This window comes from Aquila chrysaetos, chromosome 2 (genome assembly GCF_900496995.4).
Source record: "Aquila chrysaetos chrysaetos chromosome 2, bAquChr1.4, whole genome shotgun sequence".
Classification (NCBI taxonomy): domain Eukaryota; kingdom Metazoa; phylum Chordata; class Aves; order Accipitriformes; family Accipitridae; genus Aquila; species Aquila chrysaetos.
Window position 1 is genome coordinate 50,727,232 of NC_044005.1, and position 21,149 is coordinate 50,748,380.

General features: G+C 54.9%; 1 long non-coding RNA gene and 3 other non-coding genes across 4 annotated transcripts; all 4 read right to left on the reverse strand.

Annotated features, from left to right (window-relative positions):
• Nucleotides 1-974: 974 nt before the first annotated feature.
• Nucleotides 975-1,057, reverse strand: TRNAL-CAG. Its single transcript has one exon. It is a non-coding gene; the product is annotated as a tRNA-Leu (tRNA).
• A 953-nt stretch (nt 1,058-2,010) lies between these two features.
• On the reverse strand, nt 2,011-2,082 carry TRNAG-UCC. The gene has a single exon. It is a non-coding gene; the product is annotated as a tRNA-Gly (tRNA).
• Nucleotides 2,083-5,673: 3,591 nt separating this feature from the next.
• TRNAM-CAU lies at nt 5,674-5,745 on the reverse strand. The gene has a single exon. It is a non-coding gene; the product is annotated as a tRNA-Met (tRNA).
• A 6,455-nt stretch (nt 5,746-12,200) lies between these two features.
• On the reverse strand, nt 12,201-13,598 carry LOC115335575. The gene is made up of 2 exons (XR_003921462.2): nt 13,516-13,598; nt 12,201-12,984 (listed from the first exon to the last, which is right to left on the reverse strand). It is a non-coding gene; the product is annotated as an uncharacterized LOC115335575 (long non-coding RNA).
• Between the last annotated feature and the right edge of the window lie 7,551 nt (nt 13,599-21,149).

The following is a 21,149-nucleotide window of genomic DNA, read 5'->3' on the forward strand; positions in this document are numbered from 1 at the left end:
AGGAGCCTCCTGGTGCCTACCAGGAGGCTACTGCGATGGCTGGAGGATGAGAGCCATGGTCAGAAACTGAGCAGGCAGTTTGTGACTGGCTACACAAACACAAATGATCACCCAGAGGGTGCCTAAGCATGGGAACAGGGGTCCAGAGAGGCTGTGAAACGTCTGTCCTCAAGGTATTTTATGACCTGAAAGGACAAAGCACTGATCAGCTGGTGGGAGCCTGCCTGAAGCAGGAGGATGCACTCTCTGACTCCCTGAAATGCCCTCCAGCCAGAAGGGTTGTTGGAGGGGAAAGCGGAAGCAGGGAGAGAGGGTTTTGTGGGTGAATGTTTGAAGAATGTCCAAAGCCCCACATTTCAGGGGAGAGGAGAGGCATGCAGAATGTGACTTTTGTAGGGGAGAGTGGAAAAGTGGAATTCCCCAGGGGCTCTCCTCCTTCCATGATTCTGTTCTAGGCCTACCCACCTGCTACTGGTGAGAGAAGGGGAGTCAAAAGAATCTCAGTAGATATAGTAGAGATAGGGGATGAAAGACGATGGAAAAGTGGAATTCCCCAGGGGCTCTCCTCCTTCCATGATTCTGTTCTAGGCCTACCCACCTGCTACTGGTGAGAGAAGGGGAGTCAAAAGAATCTCAGTAGATATAGTAGAGATAGGGGATGAAAGACGATGTTTGACGCTTACATTGTTGAAATTAGCTGAGGCAGAGACAGTTCCTGCTAAGAAGCAGGAGCTGGCCCCAAGAACCAGCCAATGAGGCAGAGACAGTTCCTGATAAGCAGCAGAATGCGCGTTTTGTAGGGGAGAGTGGAAAAAGGAATTGCATCGGGACTCTGTAGCAGCATTACCTCTGCTAAGCCAGTGGCAGCGGTGGCGGTTGGGATATGCAGCAAGACATAACCTCCAGAATGCCTAGAGGAGCAAGACCATCCCCTCAGGGGGGGAGAGGGAAGGAAACCAAGAGAAAGACAAGCCTGTCAGGAGTGGGACTCGAACCCACGCCTCCCAGGGAGACTGCAACCTGAATGCAGCGCCTTAGACCACTCGGCCATCCTGACCCCCTGCTTCGGTGAGCGTTGCCTCTGCCACTCTGCCCCCCTGCAGGTGCCAGAGCCAGCCCACCTCAGCCAGCCTCCTCCTGGCACTGCTGCAGGGGGAGCTGTATCCTGGGAGCACCCTTGCCCTGCTCCCACCAAGGGCGGCTGACAGGCGACTGCAGCACCTACACGCACTTCAGGACTGCACAGTAGCCAGCACAGGGGCAGCTCCTTGCAAAGGCCAAGGCACTCCTTCACGGGAGCAACCAAAGGAACCATCACAAATTACGTCTCTCTACATGCCAACATCATGTCAAGGGGCTCCGGGCACACACCTACCTTTCCCATGACTTCCTCCATTCCTCCAGAGCCTGAGGAGATGGCGAGCTAAGCATTTGGCCCACAATCCTGCCTCGTGGACTGTTCCTGGGGCAACAAGGGTGCTTCCGTCTTCCCTCCTCGGAGGTGGGAAGCCTGGGCAAGGAGGGCTCTGCCACACCAACCTCTGGGTGAGTGCTGTGCCGATCTCAAGGAGCCAGCGTGTGGGAAAGGGACTGGAGAGTCATGCTGAAAGCACAGAGGATGCGCCAAGTGCAGAGCAACGACTGAGCTCCCATTCCTGTGGGGAAGAGGCTCACTTATTGCGCATGGTGCAGAGGAAGGAGGGCACAGATCTCTCTGGGACTTGTTGCTTCATGGAAGGAGCTAGACTGCAAGGCATCTCAGGCGGTCACTAGTCCAAATGCCTGCTCAAAGCAGGGCTAGCCCCAAAGCTAGAGCAGGCGGCTCAGTGCGTGAGCCCCACTGAAACCCGAGTGTGACACCCAGGCATGGAGAATCCCAAAGTTCTCCAGGCACCTGCTGCAGCGCTTCAACGCTGCCTGAGAATCTCTGAATGGTACAAAGCAGCCCCTGCAGCCTGCTGTTGCTAAATGGGGAAGGCACTATGGAGCTAGGCAGAAGAAAAGCTTGCCTGCGTTGGCCAGGAATCGCACCCGGGTCAACTGCTTGGAAGGCAGCTATGCTCACCACTATACCACCAACGCTCCTGGGCCACTCCTGCCTCCCGCTCCTCCAGCCCGGAGCCTGGCCTCCCTCCTGCTCCTCCCCGTCCCGGTCTTGCCTGCCTCCTGCTCCTCCCCGTCCCGGTCTTGCCTGCCTCCTGCTCTGCCAGGTCACAAACTGCCCTCTTGCCTGCTCCTCCGCTTCAGAGACCATCCCGCCTCCTCCTTCCAGCCCCCTGCACACATACACACGACCTCAAGCTGCTGGCACCCGGGTGTGCTTCTCTGCGTGTGAGCTCTTGGCTACGGAAACGCCAGCTGCTGGGTGCTGGTAACGGTGACGCTCCCCATCTGTGTTCGTACGTGGGCCAGCTGCGCACGTACTATGCAGGTGCACGTGCGTTTGCGTGTACATACCTGGGGTGGTTTAAGCACAGACAAACGCCCACCCAGCTGCTCACTACTTTCCCCACCCGCAGGGCGATGCAGAGCACTGAAAACACAATGAGAAATCTCATGGCTCAAGAAAACACACGGACATGGCTTAGCAAAAACTCTTGTGGGAAAATCAGGCTTGACTTGGGCAAAATTAATTCTTTGCCACTCAAAACAGATGCAAGTAGTGAGAAACAGAAAGACAAACATAAAACACCGCCTTTCCTCTCCCCTGTGCCGGGACAACTCCAGTGCTTCACACCAGACTCCTCTACTCTCCCAAGGAGGACGTGTCTCTGCTCTTACCCACTCTTTTTTTCTTCCCACCTCTCTCTGCCCGGCGTTTTCTGCCCTTTCTGGAATATGTTTTCACAGAGGGGCCACCAATGTTGACGACGGCTCAGCTGTCTTGTGTGGTGGGTCCACTGCGGAGCTGGAACTGACTGTGTCTGACACAGGGCAGCCCCTTATCTCTTCCCACAGAGGCCATTCTGCAGCACCCCCTGACCCCTCCACTGCCAAAACCTTGCCATGTGTAGCCAAGACAGTGCCCATGGGGAATACCAGAGGGCATAACGCTGAGGTAGCGCGGTCGGAGTCTGCCCCAGTCGGAGTCACAATCACGCTGTCCTGGGCTAACGTGTGGCTGCATGAGGTACCCTTTGGTTGAATTAAAAAGGCACAGCAACCAGCCTGGGTTTCTTCCTAGGCACTGGATATGTCCGTAGCTTGTAGACGTGTGTAGTAGTAGCTCAGCAATCAGCAAGTAAAAAGCAGGCAATGCTAGGGTAACAATTCTCTGTCTATATAATGTGCAAATAGGCCAGGTGGATCATTTCTAGCACAAGTTTCTTGGTCTATGTAGCTTGGCCGGATCTGAGCATCTGCCACATTCCATGCTGCGTGCCCGTAAGCAATTTGTTTTGCAGGACTCCGCGCATTACCTGTTCCTGGGCTAAAATCTGCCTTGTGCTGCCACTGGTTTTGGGGATGGATGATTGCTTTGGTGAATGCCCATGCCGGCACTGATGAATGATGAAGTACACGTGCCCAGGACGTACCTTCCCCTACATACACGGGGGGGCACCATTTTCTTTCAGCTGCCATTTTCTTATTAAGCACCACAACCACCATGTTTTCATACTGCTCTGTGATTGGCTGGCAGCCATTTCTGGACCCCGTCATACCCACCTGCTCTCAGGCAGACCTGTGAATGGCTGTCAGGACCAGCCAACCCTACCTGTGTACCCAGAAGGACGTCAGGCAAGGAAGCCCCCACTCGCTAAACAAAGGGAAGAGGCAACTTCTGACAGCGTCATTCCCCGTGGGTTCTCCCATTGCTTTGTGATTGCCGGACAGCCATTTTTGACACTGTCATGCCCGCATGTACTCAGATCTCCTTCTCAGGGACTGTCCGCTTCCTTTGGACCAAGAAGTGTTTGGATAGAAAAAGATATACCGTGCAGTGGTATCCACTATGGAATGAAGACGAGCACTTAGCACAAGCGATGTTCCTGTGGCTGGCCCATTGCCTGCAGAGCCAGAGGCGACCTCACAGTCAACATGCAAGCAATCTTCTGGCTTCTGGCCAGTCAGGTGCTCAGGTAGCAGGGAGCTCACCTGCAGACACCCATGCTATCTTCCTGCTGCCAGCTCGTGAAGCACTCAGGCAAGAAAGACCTATAGAAGAGGCCACTCTCAATTATCTTTGAAAGGTCGTGACAACTGGGAGAGGTTCCTGAGTGCTGGAAGAAAGTCATTGTCACTCCTATCTTCCCAAAAGGCACAAAGGAGAATGGGGGCAACAGCAGGCTGGTCCGCCTCACCTCGATCCCTGGGAAGGGGAAGGAGCAACTCATCCTGGAAACCCTTTCCAGACACGTGAAGAACAAGAATGCTATTGGTCTTGTTTTCATTGCATTCTACTCCTAGCTCATTTCTGTCAGACTGTGCTTTTCTGGTTTTCGGGGGGGGAAGGGCGGGGGGTGTCTGTGTGTGTGTGTGTGTGTGTGTGTGTGTGTGTGTGTGTGGTATTTGCTAGGAAATCTCAAGCTGCGCTAGCCAGTGAGGAGAGTGGATTGGCATCAGGGACTGCCCAGGGCTGGAGCAGGACGCTGGACAAACCAGGCCTGGGCTCCAGGCATGGATTCTGCACAGACCTGTGGTACAGTCTAGGGTTCAGAGCACCTGCTGATGTGCATGTGGGAGTGAGGGGGTGGGTGTCCAGCACTGAATTCCAGTCCTGAGCAGCCAGAAGAGAGGGAAAGGCTCGGGCTATGTGTGTGTTTTGTCTTGTAGTGAGCAAAAAAAGACAAAGAAAACACCGCCGTGCCTCCCAGTTTTTCCAGGCTCAGCTGCACTCCTTCACTGCAGACTACTCCAGCATGGGTTCTCCACATGCTGCGCTTCTGAACAGGAAAAATCTCTTTCAGTGTGGGCTCTTTCACAGGCTTCAGGCCCGTCAGGAAAAGTCTTCGCTGGCGTGTCTTCTCCGCAGGTTGCAGTTCCTTCAGGAATAGCCACCTGCTCCAGCCAGCATGGGTGCCCTGGGTGCCCCAAGCTTTGCAGATGGCTCAGTGTTGTGGAGGCCCCTGGAACCAGCTGTGTGTGTGGTGCAGGGCAGCCCCTCAGCTCTTCCCCACAGAGGCCACCCTGCAGCAGCCCCTCTCCCCACCACTACCAACACCTAGCCACGGATGGCCAATACAGTGCCCACTGGGAATACCTACTCAGCCCTGCTCCTGGCTGGAGCTGCGAGTGAGCACGGCAGCAAACAGACTAGGATGGAGAAAACCCCTAGATGGTCAAGCCGATTGCATTGGTGTTTCCCAAAGTAGCACCAGCCTTGTCGTCCTCCTCCCCACCTGCAGATTCGTGGAGGTCCCTGCTTGCGGCTGGGAAGTTGGGACTGAGCTGCCGGATGGGAAGGGAGAAATGCCTGTGTCCCCAGGACACCCACTTCCTTGTGGGGGGAGCTCTGCCTGCTGCTCCACAGCCACCCGTCTGGCTTGCCGAGGGGCACTATGGGAGTGCTGGCTCCTAAGAAGGCAAAGGAGAAAGAAGGTGGCAGTGGCAGAGAGAAGGGGCTGAGGGAACGGGAGGGCCACGGCCATGGGTGCCCAGAGAGCTAGAGCAGTGCAGGTTAAAAGCTGCTGGGAGAGGCAGCAGCTGTCAGGAGGAGGGGAAAAAAGAGACAATTAGCAGAGGATGGTTTCGATCCATCGACCTCTGGGTTATGGGCCCAGCACGCTTCCGCTGCGCCACTCTGCTCCCCCCAGCACCTCTGCCGGCACCTCCCACCGCCCTGCCCGATGCTCCCTGGCACTGCCAGCCCTCGTGCCTCCTTCCCTTCCTCTATCCTGGGCCCTCGCCCGGGCCAGAAGATTGGCTCTCTGGGAAGTTCTCCTCCTTTGGGCCTGGGGTGGGTAGCTCAAGGGCCTTGCCTTGCCCTTCTCCCCACATCTCCTGCCCATAACCCGGGATGGGGACTTTCTTCTTGACCAGCCAAGCTGGCTCTGCAGGCACTGAAGGAAACCCCGGAGCGAGGGGGCAGCCTTGTTGCTTTGCAGGGCAGAGGGGAGCTGCTCTCCAGCGAAGCGAGCTCAGGAGGGCTGCCACCCTGCCCAGAAATCCAGCTCCCAGGGGGCTGTGGGGCTGTGCCCGGCGTCAACGTCCGTTCTTTGCCGGCCGAGGAGGGAGACAAGGACGCTTAGCATTACCAAGCATAGAATTACCAAGGGAATTAATCCCTCTATTTTGGCTGTGCACATAGTGGTGCCCCAGCCTAATGCACGGAGGACCCCGAGACAGAGGAAAGCAGGGTTGGTATATGTTCACAATACAGTTGTGTCCACCAATCAAATTACTCGTGTTAAGGGGTGGGCTAATCAGTTACTATTGCTCCCCAAATCAGTATGTGCTTCTCCCGGGCAGGTGGTGTGGACAGATGCTCAGTGGGGTGTTAATCGTCATTGTTCTAAACCAATGTCCCGTGCAGGTGGAGGGGCTTTATGCTAGATTCAGGTTGATTGCTGTTCTGGCCGTGGCCGTATACCTGGGGTTTTTTTGAAAGACAAATCTCCCATTGGTTTATCATCTGCATGGGGTGTTCTCAGGCAGTGAGAGCCAGTTTAGGTTGGGTCTTCAGGTCACGTTGACCCTGAGGTAAAAGCCCTTAGTCCTAGGCAGTGTTCGTTCTTCTAAGCAAGTTGTCTAGCAGTTGGCGCCTTGCCTTTCAGACCAGCGGTGAAGGCCTTGCCCTGCCAGTGCTGTGCTGTGCTGTGCTGTGCTCCCCCACAGCCCCTGGCTTGTCCTCCCTCCTGGCGCAGGCCTGCCCTGGCTGCTCCCTGACAGCCGAGGGCTGCCCCCGCCACCATGCAGCATGCCAGGGAGTCAGAGAAACCCTAACCCCTCCTCTCCGTGCCTTAAGCGGTGACTATTCTGCCCAGCACTGCTGGGGTGGAGGTGCCTCCCAGTCACCCCAGGGCAGGTCCGGCTGAGCTGGACTGGGTCATGCCATGTCTTAAACGCTGCAAGGCCTCCCAGGAAGGCTGTGGGCAGTCTGAGCTGGAAGACCCTCTTGGTGACACTCTTCCCCCCACTTCTTGCCTGCTTGTGGTGGTGCATTTCTTCCCCCTGTCTGGGCTGAACTACAAGCTCAGGAATCCTCGCTAGGTCTTAGCGTAAGTGTAATGAATGGGGCAGTTAAGCATTCCTTGACCGTACCAGGAACTCTCACACAGCTAAGACAGGGAGTTATGCTGACTGTCTCAAGGACTCCTGCTGCCCAGCAAAAACAGAAACCGGAAGTAGAGATAACTAGTTCTCTCATAACAACCTTGAGACATGCCAGTCCTCCCCTGACAACTCTGGAGCATCCCGTATGTGAATCTTAAGTCATTCCCTGACAGCCTTGGAGCCTTCCTTACCTGAATCGTAACTCACGTGAAATGGTACCAGTGCAGCTGGAATCCCAGTAATTTTTTGATGACTAAAGCTAATCACGTCCCGTACCTATAAGCAGTGGTACTAAGTAAGACTCCTTGAGCTCTCCTGAACGGCAGCAGGCTGTGACCAGCATCTCTCTCTGAGTGGGATGCCTCTCAGAGCTCACAAACTTTTCTGTTTGCGAAGATCGGAGGTCTGTCGCTGAAAGCCAACAAGACCTGGGCTGATGCTCTCCACTCCTTGAGGCTCGACCCTTCGCAAGTTGAGAAAGATACTGAAGCATTCGACATGAATATTTTCATGGAACTCAGGGGGAATTTTTAACAGGTATACCTCTTTCACTTGCTTATGTATAACTCTTAGTGCCTTTATGCACGTGTGTGTACTAACCTGAATATCCTATAGCAAGTATATTACAAGTTATTGCTTTTCAAATCTATACTGAAATCGCTGTTGGGAACTCTATTCAACTCTGAATGAATCTCAGGCTGCTAGTATACTCATAATCCCTTTAAATATAAATCGTTGACCAACTCTGGGACTAGGAGTTGATCCAGATGCACCTAGACTCTGACAGGAGTTTAGAAAGCAAGGGGGTCTTCTCTGAACCTTGTGACTCAATGGGAGGGTCTCCCTTACCCTTTTTACATTCCCAATCTCTGTACAAATCACGAGAAATCAATTCTAACTCGATTTTTCTTTCTATATTGCTTTTTTAACCTATTGCATTTTCGGTCTCTCTATACCTTAATTTATATATAACAATTTTCCTGTGTGCATTTCATCCATGAATTAAGTAATAGAGTGAACCTTGCCATCGAATTCTGCGAAGTCGCGCTTTTATATAAATTCCTATTAAATAATTTTTGCTAATACCATCGGAGGTGATTCTTTAAGCGGTCCAAACCACACCATTTTGTGACACTGCTGCTCCTCACCAGTCTGCCTTCATGACGCCTAAAGAGAGGCGCACTTTGTGAGTGCTGGAAAGATCTCCGATCCATGAGGTATCCTCCCTTAATCTTTAGCAATGAGGGCCATGTTGTGCAAGCTTTCTTTGGAGACGAGCTGCTGTACTTTCAGGCATAGGGAGGACAGCTGGTGGGGTTGTTCTGCTTGGGGTGTCAGGTGAGATCAGGCTCTTAAGTTCTTCTCAAGAACCAACAGTGGACCTCCTGTCATGGTTCATACTCAGCACTGGTCCATTCTCTTCCCCCAACATGCCTACCTTGTCAATGGGAGCAGGATTTCCCTTTCATCCAGCAGTTTCGGGGGTGGGGTGAGGACAAGTGCTGTAGGCAAGGGGCTTTTACTGTCTCCCTGGGCACCAGGCACAGTGTGGAGCCGAGTCCCACTGCTGGCTGCAGCGTGGTCAGTTGCAGGGAGCCCAAAAGGGGACCGTGTCCATCGCCTTCACCACTCGGCCACAACTACCTGCTCCAGCCCTCTCTGCCCTGCTGATCACGTGCCCTGCGCAATGGCGCCCGGCTCGCTGGCAGTTTCAGGGCTAGGCTTTACTTGAAGTCCTGCATTTCAGACCTGCACGGAGCATGACAGCTACCAGGCTTCCAGAGGTCTTGAGAGGCGTAACCCTGGGGGCTACAACTGCAGCTTCCAGTGCCTTGTCCTCATCTGAGCATCTGGGATATCGTGCCTCAGCGGGGATGATTTCAATCCCTAGCTGCCATCTGTGCTGTTTCCAGGGAAGAAGAGAAGGCAGCTGTGTGGAGACAACCAGGTATGGTGGTAATTGTGGAGTGGGATATTACATCCCACTGCTTCTCAAATTTATATGAGGAGGACTCCAAGCCTGCTGTAAGCACTAACATGGGGAGAGTCCTCCAGGGAAGGTAGTGACCTCCCAGCAGCACCTTCAGCCTCTTGGGGACATAGGGTGGTGTCAACTCCTGAAGAAAAACCACGACTGCTGTGCAGGTTGTTGGTGTGTAGAGGGAATGGCTTGCAAGAGTGGGAGAGATCCATGGAAAGGGCGAGGTAGAGCCTGGCTGAGGAAAAGTGTGGAGGGGCAAAGGGAGGATAAATGGGGGGGGTGTGGATGATTTAAAGGGAGACTGGAGAGAGCTTGATTTGGTGGAATAGGTATGTCCAGAGCTTTTTTCCAGCACTGGCAAGCATTGTCCAATGCCTAAACATTTCCATAATTAGATGAAAGCAGTTCCTATTCCCTTTTGGCTCTGCAGCATGCATATTGCAAAAGTGGTTACAAGAGGACAGTGTGGAGATGGTGCGTTTGGCAGTGCCTGTCTGCATGCAGAGCAAGGGTGGGAGGGGGTTGCAGCCAAGAGGGTGAGCATAAAGAGTGGCTTGAGGCAGTGTGTGTGCGGGGGGCTGGAGGGAGGAGGCTGGCCAGTCTGTGAAGTGGAGGAGCAGGAGGCAGCACTGCCCAAAGCTGCATTGGTGGTATAGCGGTGAGCACAGCTGCCTTGCAAGCAGTTGACCCGACTTTGCTTCCTGGCCAAGGCAGACAGACATCTCTTCAGGCTGGCTCCAGGGTGGGTGCCTTACATCTTCTGCAGGCAGGCTCTTCTGCTCAAAAAATGCCAGCTTTCCCCTGGGGTTTAAAGCCCCTCGCCTCCCTGCAGCCTTAAGACGAAGAGAGACCAGTGCTTTCTACCTGTTGGGAGGGCTCCAGCCTAGGCTCCTCACTGCAGTGCTGGTACAAGAGCCAGCTGAGACGCTTTTTTGGCCTGGCACAGAACTGCACCTGCTGCTGGTGGTGGTTGCACCTGTCAAGACAAGCATGCTGCCATGGCAGGGTACAAGGGAAGATCAATAATGCCTAGGTGGTGGTCAAGGGACACGCCCAGTGCTTCATGAGGCCAGCAATGCAATTGGGCTGTGTGGTGGCAGGAGGCCTGCTCCTTATGTAATGGCTCAGAGGCCTGTCTGTCAGTTCTGAAGTCACCCTGGAGAGGCTGACCTAACCTGTCCAGGCTCCGGCATTGCAGAGATGTCCTGAAGTTCACTGGAATTGGGTGTAGTGATGTTCCTGGTAACTAAGAACTGAGACACCCTCACTTCTCTTGCAGCTTATGGCCTGCGGTTCAAGGGAAACCTGAGGAGCCTCTCTCAACTAGACTCTCTGCCTAAAGGGGACAAAGCTTCTCAAGTCTCTGATTCCAGGGTTGCTTAAAGCAAGAAATGCAATGTTCTTTGCTGTGCTGATAGTCAAAACCCAATCTGGGTGGCGGGGTTGTGTTAGCACAGTATTTACAGACTCCCACTCTGCCATCGGCAGTGCTACAAATAGGTGGAGTTATGAAGAGCAGGATTGTGATTGTGCATGCTCAGTTCCCTACTGAAATGCCCACCCTAACCCCATGTGGCAATCACGCTGCCTACGTCCAGACATGAAAACCAGCGCTTTCCTCCTTTCCACTCCATACCCATCCCCTGGAGTTTACTCCCACAACACCAATGAAAGAGAGAATTGCAATGGCTGTTCTTCATACAAAGACTGTGAACAACAATTGAGAGGACTGAGACGTTAACTCAAATGTCCGTATTAACAATCACATCTCACCAATTGGGACACTGGTCTTTGACCACCCCCGCAGTAAAATGGGGTTACTTTGTGTGAGACATTTCTCGTATTTCCACCTCTGTCCATTGTTTCTTGCCCTCCCACTGGGCACCACTGACAAGAGGATGGCGCTCTCTCCTTTAATCTACCTGTCCACTCTCCAGCACCCTCAGCCTTCCCTTCTGCAGGCTAACCAACCCCAGCTGCCCCAGCCTGTCCTTGTATGACAGATGAGCCAAGTCCTTAATCACCTCAGTGTCCCTTTGGCAGGGCTGACAGAGCCCCTAGCTGTGCAGAAGTGGGAATCAGCCACACAAAGACACTGGTGACATCCCTGTAAGGACACCCAGCATGCAGACATCAAGGGCTGCTGCAGAGGAAGGACACCTTGCAGAAGGGTTTCCACTTGCTGCTGGATTGCACCAAGAGAGAAAGCAGAAGCAACAGCATTCGGTCAGGGGAAGATGTGCCCCTGGTCCAAAATTCATGCACCTGGAGCAGCAGTGACCGCTGAGAGGCGTTGGTGGTGCAGCGCTGAGGAGAGTAACGCATAATCTGCAAGACTAAACAGTGACACTGGATCTAGCTTTGTGCTTGGCTGCATGCTTGCACGTAGGAGGCCTTGCTTTACTGCTGAGCAGCTTAGGTGCTTCTTGCCTCCAAAACACCTGTGAGTAGCAAGGTGCATCAGCAAAAGGAAAGGAGGCATAAACCTGACTTCCAAATGCCATGAGTCTCGCTGAGATTCAGGCTCAGAGAGGCAACTTGTCCCTGCCTGTTTTGGAAGGCACCCTCCACAACTCAGCTGAGCACATGTCTCCATGTTATCATCTCAGGCCGGTTCATAAGCCTGCTACTATCCTCGGCCAGTGGGTACTCAGGGGAGGCAGTGAAAAGTCACTGCTTCGTGAGCATACATGCAAGAAGCGCTGGGTACACTGGCAGAAGAAATGAGATGAGCTCTTGAATGCTTTCAGGGTTGGGACGCAAGGCTGACCCTGGGAGACATTGCAGGGCTGTGATGAGCAGGTTGCGACTCACGCTCCATTTCTCTGGGGCTTTTAGTCTTCTTCTTCCCTGCTTGCTTATTTTTGGTGCTCTGGTATCAGTTCAGGGAGCTCTAATGACAACTGGTGGTAAGCTCAGGACAGAAGCCACTTGCTCGACCTTGCAGAGCGCGTAGCTAACTGAGGGAGGAGGAGGAGGAGGAGAAATGAACACGCGTCTCCAGCTGTGCTGCACAAAGTCTTTAATGAGAAGGAGGAAATGCAGTGGCTCGGAACAGAGACCGAGAAGCACGTCTGCAGGGTTCCGGGAGGCACAGAGAATGGCCCATTTCCCAAGGACAAGCTCCAGGCAAAGCGCTTGCCTTTCCCCATTCCGATCTACCCGGTGGCAATGCCAGCCCACCAAGAGCAGGCCCTAACTCCGGCACACTCCCTCCGTCAGCAGGAGGTTCAGCAAAGCAGAAGAGAACGAGCCCTTTCCTGAGGAGCTCAGAGCAAAGCAGAGCCAGAGGAGACACGGCGAGGCCTGCAGTGCGGCGAGGAGCAGCAGGCACAGGTCCCTTCTGCCAGGTGGGATGAGGACACTCAGCCCACCTGCAAGCCGTGGCTACGCTCCTGCTGCTGCAGGATCCCCGTCTTCCTTGGTGCTCCAAAGGGGATGATCTGCTGGCTTCAGCAGTTCAGACCGCAGCGGGTGGGAGGCAGACACAGCCCTGACCCCCCCAGACCAAGGGAGCCCCCAGAAGAGATGGGAACCCCCCCGGCGCTGAGGGAGCTCCCAACAGCAGCTGACAGCGAGGATCCCACGGCTGTGCTCTGAGGGAAAGAGGTGAGGATGGGGCCCGGCAGGGTCACCACCACCGGGGAGGCCTGGATGGCCACCGTCGAGTCAGCGCAGCGGGCGACACAGGGCTCACTGCAGCTGCTTGCAAGTGGGGTTGGGCCGGAGGCGCCGCAGGGCGTTGGGAGACAGGGTCTGAAGCAAGACATCTCTCGGCGAGGGAGGCAAAGCTGAAACGCAGAGCAGGCAGGGAGCACGAACATCAGTATCAGTCTGTCTGTCTTTTCCTCAGCTCCCTCCGTGGAGACGCTTTGTTTTCAAAACACCCAGTACGCCTACAGTTCCCACAGCCATCATCGCGCCCTCCGAGTTGCACGGCACAGGAAGGCTGACCCACTTTTGGAACAGGCCCCAGCGCAGTGGCTCTAAAGCGCCCGTGGAAAGACCGATCATACCCCATCTCCATCGTTGCTTTGAAGATGGCACTGGATGCACTTGGCCATGTGGTTAGAGACCATCAGCTAAAGGTGCAATGCTGGTGGGCAGGCCTCCCTGCAGCTGAGCCCCACGGATCCCCTTCGGCTTGAAAGAACCCTCCGCTTCCCACCTCTCCCCAGCCACCTCCACCAGAAGGCAAAGAGATTGCAGCCCTTCGACAGTTGTATGGCAGGGCAAAGCTGAGGCAGCCCAAGCATCAGCCTCAGTAGCCACCAAGACAGCAGTTCAGCTCACAGAGAGAGATGGAGCGGACTCGGGCTTACCTTGCTCCTCGAGGAAAGGGAGGCAAGAGAGGAGGATGCAGAGCCTGGAGCAGCGCAGGCTTTTATGCTGTGTCCCAGAGCCCTGGCGGGGGGGGCCACAAACATTCCTTGCTCATGAAGCATCTCAACACCTAGTAGTTGCAGCTTGCCGAGGCCTCTCTGATGATTAAGCCCTTGCCTCTTTCACTTGAAATGTTTTGCTCCCACTGCGTATCGTCTAACATCAGTATAATTAATTTGTTTCCAGCCCTGCTAAGACCTATTGGCTCGGTGGTCTCAGGCTATCTGTGCAGAGATTTTAAGTGACTGTGTCCTTCCCACACCCAAATTAACCTGTTTTGCTCAGCAAGGTCATCCCAGACGCCAGAGGCCTAGATGGCCTGCTTTTGAGCAGAGGCTGAGGGCAGGGAGCCAAAAGATCGTGGTTCTTTCTCCTGGGTCAGGGATGGAGTGGCCCATTCCATGCATTTCAAATTTCAGAGGGACATCGGATCAGTCTCCCAGAGCACCTCGGAGTCACATGAGCCCTTGAGCAACCACCAAAAGGCAATGCCTTGGAAGACAGCAAATGCAGGAGGTTGCATAGAAGCACCAGTTGATTCAGGAATGGTGCTAAAATGTGTGGAAAAGCCCTTGACGAAAGCGGCACTTTGGGACTATAAGCTCTGGTATCCCTGGTACGCCTCAGGCTGGGGCAACGTGTCCACTGAAGTCCACAGCAGGGTGACTCATGTTTGCCTGGAGTTCAGGGTTTTTCCCAACTCTTCCACATCACGATGACTCCCAGGTGCTCTGGGAGACTGATCCGATGTCCCTTTGTAGTTTGAAATGCATGGAATGGGCCACCCCATCCCTCACCCAGGAAAGAGGGCTGTGAGCTTTTGGCTCCCTGCCCTCAGCCTCTCCTCAAAAGCAGGCCATCCAGGCCTCTGGCGTCTGGGATGACCTTGCTGAGCAAAACAGGTCAATTTGGGCGTGGGTCTCTTTCAGAGAAGGACGCGGGCATCTCTTTGATCACAAAACCATGCTGTGGTAGAGCCTGATGAGCGTAAGCTAGGTCCTCCTGGCTGTCGCTCCGGCCCACAGGGGTCTTCCTTCCAGCCCACAAAGGACTTCCTTTGACGTTGAGCTTTGCCACATCCCTGGTGAGATGGGGCTCTTCTCCCATATGGGATTGTGCAGTCTTGACGTTCTGCTTAAACTTACTCACAGTCTCCTGTGTGTCTACTAGGTGTTGAGATGCTTCATGAGCAAGGAATGTTTGTGGCCCCCCCCGCCAGGGCTCTGGGACACAGCATAAAAGCCTGCGCTGCTCCAGGCTCTGCATCCTCCTCTCTTGCCTCCCTTTCCTCGAGGAGCAAGGTAAGCCCGAGTCCGCTCCATCTCTCTCTGTGAGCTGAACTGCTGTCTTGGTGGCTACTGAGGCTGATGCTTGGGCTGCCTCAGCTTTGCCCTGCCATACAACTGTCGAAGGGCTGCAATCTCTTTGCCTTCTGGTGGAGGTGGCTGGGGAGAGGTGGGAAGCGGAGGGTTCTTTCAAGCCGAAGGGGATCCGTGGGGCTCAGCTGCAGGGAGGCCTGCCCACCAGCATTGCACCTTTAGCTGATGGTCTCTAACCACATGGCCAAGTGCATCCAGTGCCATCTTCAAAGCAACGATGGAGATGGGGTATGATCGGTCTTTCCACGGGCGCTTTAGAGCCACTGCGCTGGGGCCTGTTCCAAAAGTGGGTCAGCCTTCCTGTGCCGTGCAACTCGGAGGGCGCGATGATGGCTGTGGGAACTGTAGGCGTACTGGGTGTTTTGAAAACAAAGCGTCTCCACGGAGGGAGCTGAGGAAAAGACAGACAGACTGATACTGATGTTCGTGCTCCCTGCCTGCTCTGCGTTTCAGCTTTGCCTCCCTCGCCGAGAGATGTCTTGCTTCAGACCCTGTCTCCCAACGCCCTGCGGCGCCTCCGGCCCAACCCCACTTGCAAGCAGCTGCAGTGAGCCCTGTGTCGCCCGCTGCGCTGACTCGACGGTGGCCATCCAGGCCTCCCCGGTGGTGGTGACCCTGCCGGGCCCCATCCTCACCTCTTTCCCTCAGAGCACAGCCGTGGGATCCTCGCTGTCAGCTGCTGTTGGGAGCTCCCTCAGCGCCGGGGGGGTTCCCATCTCTTCTGGGGGCTCCCTTGGTCTGGGGGGGTCAGGGCTGTGTCTGCCTCCCACCCGCTGCGGTCTGAACTGCTGAAGCCAGCAGATCATCCCCTTTGGAGCACCAAGGAAGACGGGGATCCTGCAGCAGCAGGAGCGTAGCCACGGCTTGCAGGTGGGCTGAGTGTCCTCATCCCACCTGGCAGAAGGGACCTGTGCCTGCTGCTCCTCGCCGCACTGCAGGCCTCGCCGTGTCTCCTCTGGCTCTGCTTTGCTCTGAGCTCCTCAGGAGAGGGCTCGTTCTCTTCTGCTTTGCTGAACCTCCTGCTGACGGAGGGAGTGTGCCGGAGTTAGGGCCTGCTCTTGGTGGGCTGGCATTGCCACCGGGTAGATCGGAATGGGGAAAGGCAAGCGCTTTGCCTGGAGCTTGTCCTTGGGAAACGGGCCATTCTCTGTGCCTCCCGGAACCCTGCAGACGTGCTTCTCGGTCTCTGTTCCGAGCCACTGCATTTCCTCCTTCTCATTAAAGACTTTGTGCAGCACTGCTGGAGTCTCGTGGTGGTTTGTTCTCCTCCCCCTCAGTTTGCCAACATAGCTGCAGGGATGTCGTGGGTTAAGCCCAGCTGGCAACTAAGCACCACACGGCTGCTTGCTGTCCAAAGAATATATAAGCATGTGACGCACAATGCAATTGCTCACCACACAGAACCTGATGCTCAGCCCATTTCTGAGCTGTGATCCCTTCTCCCTCCCGCCCCCACCGCCAGCTCCCCCAGTTAAATACTGAGCATGACATCATACAGTATCGAGCTTGGCTAGTTCGGGTCAGCTGTCCTGGCTGGGTCCCCTCCAGCTCCTTGTGAAAGTAAACTCTATCCCAGCTGACCCCAGGAGAAAGGAAGAGGGAGAACCTGCTCTCTCCCATGACCGTGAGTCTGTCCCCATGCACGGGGCACTGCCAGTTGTGGGTGGAGCTCCCTGAACTGATACCAGAGCACCGAAAATAAACAAGCAGGCAAGAGAAAGACAGAAAAGCCTCAGAGAAATGGATGGCACCAGAAGCAATGGACAGAGGTGGGAATACAAGTACTGCCACACACAGTGGTAATCAAAGATGGGAAACGGTTGCCCAGGGAGTGTTGTAGCGTCTCCACCTTTGGAGGTGTCCCACATCCAAGCAGACAAGGCCCTGAATAGCCTCCTCCACTTGAGGCTGCTTTGAGCCTTGCGTGGAGTGCATGCTCTCCACCTGAGGTGTTGTGTGATTCTCTGAGCCAGTGCTGGATGCCCTCATCCAGGAGCAGCCATCAAGACCAAGGGAGCAGAGAGGGGGCAGGGTCCAGCGCTCAGGACAGCTGCAGAGGTTTGGTGGGCACAGGGCAGCAGAAGGGGCACTGGTGTCAGTCCCAGGGCTGGGAGCACAGGAAAGGACGGAAGATGAGAGTGCATTAAACCGTTGACCCGACAGCAAGGCAAGGCTGCTAATCATAGAATCATAGAATCATTTATGTGGGAAGAGACCTTCAAGATCATCGAGTTCAACCTTCATCTGTGCCCACTAAACCCTGTTATGGAGTACCCCGTCTACACGTTTTTTGAATACCTCCAGGGATGGTGACTCAACCACTTCTCTGGGCAGCCTATTCCAATGTGTGACAACCCTCTTAGTAATGAAATTTTCCCTAATATCTAACCTAAATCTCCCTTGCCACAACTTGAGGCCATTTCCTCTCGTCCTATCTCCAGCCACCTGACAGAAGAGAGCAGCACCCACCTCACTACAACCCCCCTTCAGTTAGTTGTAGGGAGCTAAATGTCTAATCATGCTGAGGAAAGCCCTGAGGGAGCCAAAAGCTCAAGGTCCCACTGAGATTTGAACTGAGATGGCTGGATTCAGAGTCCAGAGTGCTCACCATTACACCATGGGACCTCCTGGACAGATGTGGTCTTTCCCCTGTGGCTACCCTTGCCAAGCCACGTGCTCCTGGCTGAGCCTGGCAGTCTCTCCATCTCCCTGGGCATCACCAAGTGCAGCCTTCCTTCAGGGCTACCGGGCAACTCTCTGCTCACAGGATCTTTCCAGGGAGTGGCAGAGCACTTTGTGCGAGCCTGGCATGCCCTCTCTTACAAGACCCAGGCTGGTAACCTGGGAGAATCTTGCTTTTTCCTCGTTAGACATGTTTATGAATTTTCCAGCTTAACCTCTTCAACGTTGCACCTTGCAGACTACATTCATGGCTCAGTGATCTGTGGCTCGATGCTTGCACTTGGCGGTCTCTGCTGCTGCCTCCCTTCACCCCCATGTTGGACAGCCTCCCAGTCTGCCTGTGTAAGTTATTGCCTCTCCTGTTCTCACCTTGTACCTCATACTAAGCAGCCGTTAACCACGTATCCTTACTCTTGGTTGCGGTCCTAGCCAAGCGCCTGAACTTGCCGAAGGGGGCGACCAAGAGAGAGGGCAGGGGATGAGGTTCAACAGGGAAGAGCTGGCAGGAGGACCCAAGGCAAGTTGTTATGGGTTGCACAAGCTGGACTGCCTTCCTCTACTGGGACAGTCCTGGCTGACTTCAGACCCTGGTCCTCTTTTCCAGGACACGCTGTCCCCTTCTGCCCCAAAGCGGCCCTTCCCTCAGTGAGAATGAGGTTTTTCTCTCCTGAGGCTGCTCCAGACTGGTCCAGGCTTAGCTGAATTCTACTATTAGCTCAAGGCAGCTCTCCCACATGCCCTGGGTCCACATGGCCAAGGGTCCGTGCACACAGTGGGGAGAAGCTGCACTGGTGCTATCCTCCTTGTGCCAAAGTTTGAGTCTGTGTGTTGAGAACAGGGCCCTTCCTCCCAGCAGTCAGACAGGAGGAAACAGAGGCGGGGACAATCTGCTGGATCTCAGACTTAGCCCGGGACACTGAGGACACAACTGCCTGGTGCCTTTGGACTGCCCAAAGCACTGGGCTGGCAGCAGGTACTTCTGAACCCGCAGGACAGACCAGGCTGCCGTGCCCAAGCCTAAGATATCAAATGGCAGGTTACATTCAGAGAGGGCGTGAGAAACACCTAGTCACGGGAGAAGGGTTAAATTTCCAGAGAGTCACAAATCTGAAAGCATGTCCCGGAGAAGCAGCATTGCTGAGGGGTTTCCTCATCCATCCCTGGGATCTGCAGGACCGAGCAGGGTGGGAGGAGTGCCGGGGAGCAGCAAGAGCAGGGCCCAATCTCTGAAGGTCTTGCAAAGAGGTGGAGGGACCCCCCACTCCAGGGGCTGGAGCACGGGGAAAGGGACAGCCCTTTCCCATGCAGATGCTGTGCCGCTGCAGGAGGAGGGATGTCCCTTCTGGGGCTGAGACAGCGTTTCTGCAAGCAATGGAGGGTCTTCCTGGGGCTCTGCTAGTCTCACCCAGCACTCGGGGAGAAAGGATTCTGGGCCAGTGGGTTGTGTGGGCCAGTGCCCACAAGGCAGCTTCCCTGCTCGGGGCATTTTGTCCTTGGTTTCCTTCCTGGCAGCACTGCCTGCTGGGGCTGCCGTGGTCCCCAGACTGTTTGCTTCCCCAAGGTCACGGCAAATGTTCCGTCCACTGTAGCCTCCGATGCTGCTCCTCCCTGCGGGACACCGCGGGGAGGACACTTTGTGCCCCCCTTACAGGCTTCCATGGGCAGCCAGAGATCTCCCAGAGCTCCCCAGCCCCTGGGAGCTGCAGCTCAGGCCAGGCTGGCTCACGCAGGAGGCCACGCCACTCCTGGGTCCTGCACTCCCCAGGTCTTTCTGGCCGAGGGCAGGCCTTGGCAAGCCAGAGAGCCACCTTCACACAGCAGAAGCCCCCTCACCGTCTCTTCTCCAGGCTGAACAATCCCAGCTCCTTCAGCATCTCCCTCAATCCCGACACGCTCCGGCATGCTCTGATACCACCTTGTGCATGTCCCCCCTTCCTCTTCCTCTTCCTGTGTGCACAGGAGGACCTCTTCTGTGGCTCATACTTCCTGACTGCGGTCCTTCTGAAAAATGCCACCAGTGCTCGTGCAACCTGTGGTGGGATTGCGTGAGGATGCCTCTGTCCCGTCAGCAGTGTTGGAGAGAGTCTGCCATGCCCCTTACTGGTCTCTTACTGGTGGGCCTTTACTCCCACCTGCTCCTCTTCCCATTGGTGCTGTCCATGTTTGCTGGTGAGGAACTGCCAGTTCGGGGAAACTTTCTGGGTTGAAATCCTGCTGGTCAATGCCACGTGCTGGATTGGCACCTACAGAATGTGCCACTGGGCCTGAAAGAGGGAAGGACGCATCGCAGGGGCTCTCCAGCTTTGGGAGCAGAGGGCAGAGGAGCTCCCTGATGACTAAGGAGAGGGAAAAGTTGCCCCATCTCCAAAACGGGGGAAGAAGCACTTTCTGGGGAACCAAGGAAAGGTGATGATAAACTGGAGCGAGTTCAGCGGAGGATCCCTAGGATAGTCAGGGGCTGGGGGGGCCTTGTAAGGAAAGGCTGCGGACCCAAGGCTTGCTCAGCTGGGAGAAGAAAATGCTTAGCGGGGATCTAATAGGAGCCTCCTGGTGCCTACCAGGAGGCTACTGCGATGGCTGGAGGATGAGAGCCATGGTCAGAAACTGAGCAGGCAGTTTGTGACTGGCTACACAAACACAAATGATCACCCAGAGGGTGCCTAAGCATGGGAACAGGGGTCCAGAGAGGCTGTGAAACGTCTGTCCTCAAGGTATTTTATGACCTGAAAGGACAAAGCACTGATCAGCTGGTGGGAGCCTGCCTGAAGCAGGAGGATGCACTCTCTGACTCCCTGAAATGCCCTCCAGCCAGAAGGGTTGTTGGAGGGGAAAGCGGAAGCAGGGAGAGAGGGTTTTGTGGGTGAATGTTTGAAGAATGTCCAAAGCCCCACATTTCAGGGGAGAGGAGAGGCATGCAGAATGTGACTTTTGTAGGGGAGAGTGGAAAAGTGGAATTCCCCAGGGGCTCTCCTCCTTCCATGATTCTGTTCTAGGCCTACCCACCTGCTACTGGTGAGAGAAGGGGAGTCAAAAGAATCTCAGTAGATATAGTAGAGATAGGGGATGAAAGACGATGGAAAAGTGGAATTCCCCAGGGGCTCTCCTCCTTCCATGATTCTGTTCTAGGCCTACCCACCTGCTACTGGTGAGAGAAGGGGAGTCAAAAGAATCTCAGTAGATATAGTAGAGATAGGGGATGAAAGACGATGTTTGACGCTTACATTGTTGAAATTAGCTGAGGCAGAGACAGTTCCTGCTAAGAAGCAGGAGCTGGCCCCAAGAACCAGCCAATGAGGCAGAGACAGTTCCTGATAAGCAGCAGAATGCGCGTTTTGTAGGGGAGAGTGGAAAAAGGAATTGCATCGGGACTCTGTAGCAGCATTACCTCTGCTAAGCCAGTGGCAGCGGTGGCGGTTGGGATATGCAGCAAGACATAACCTCCAGAATGCCTAGAGGAGCAAGACCATCCCCTCAGGGGGGGAGAGGGAAGGAAACCAAGAGAAAGACAAGCC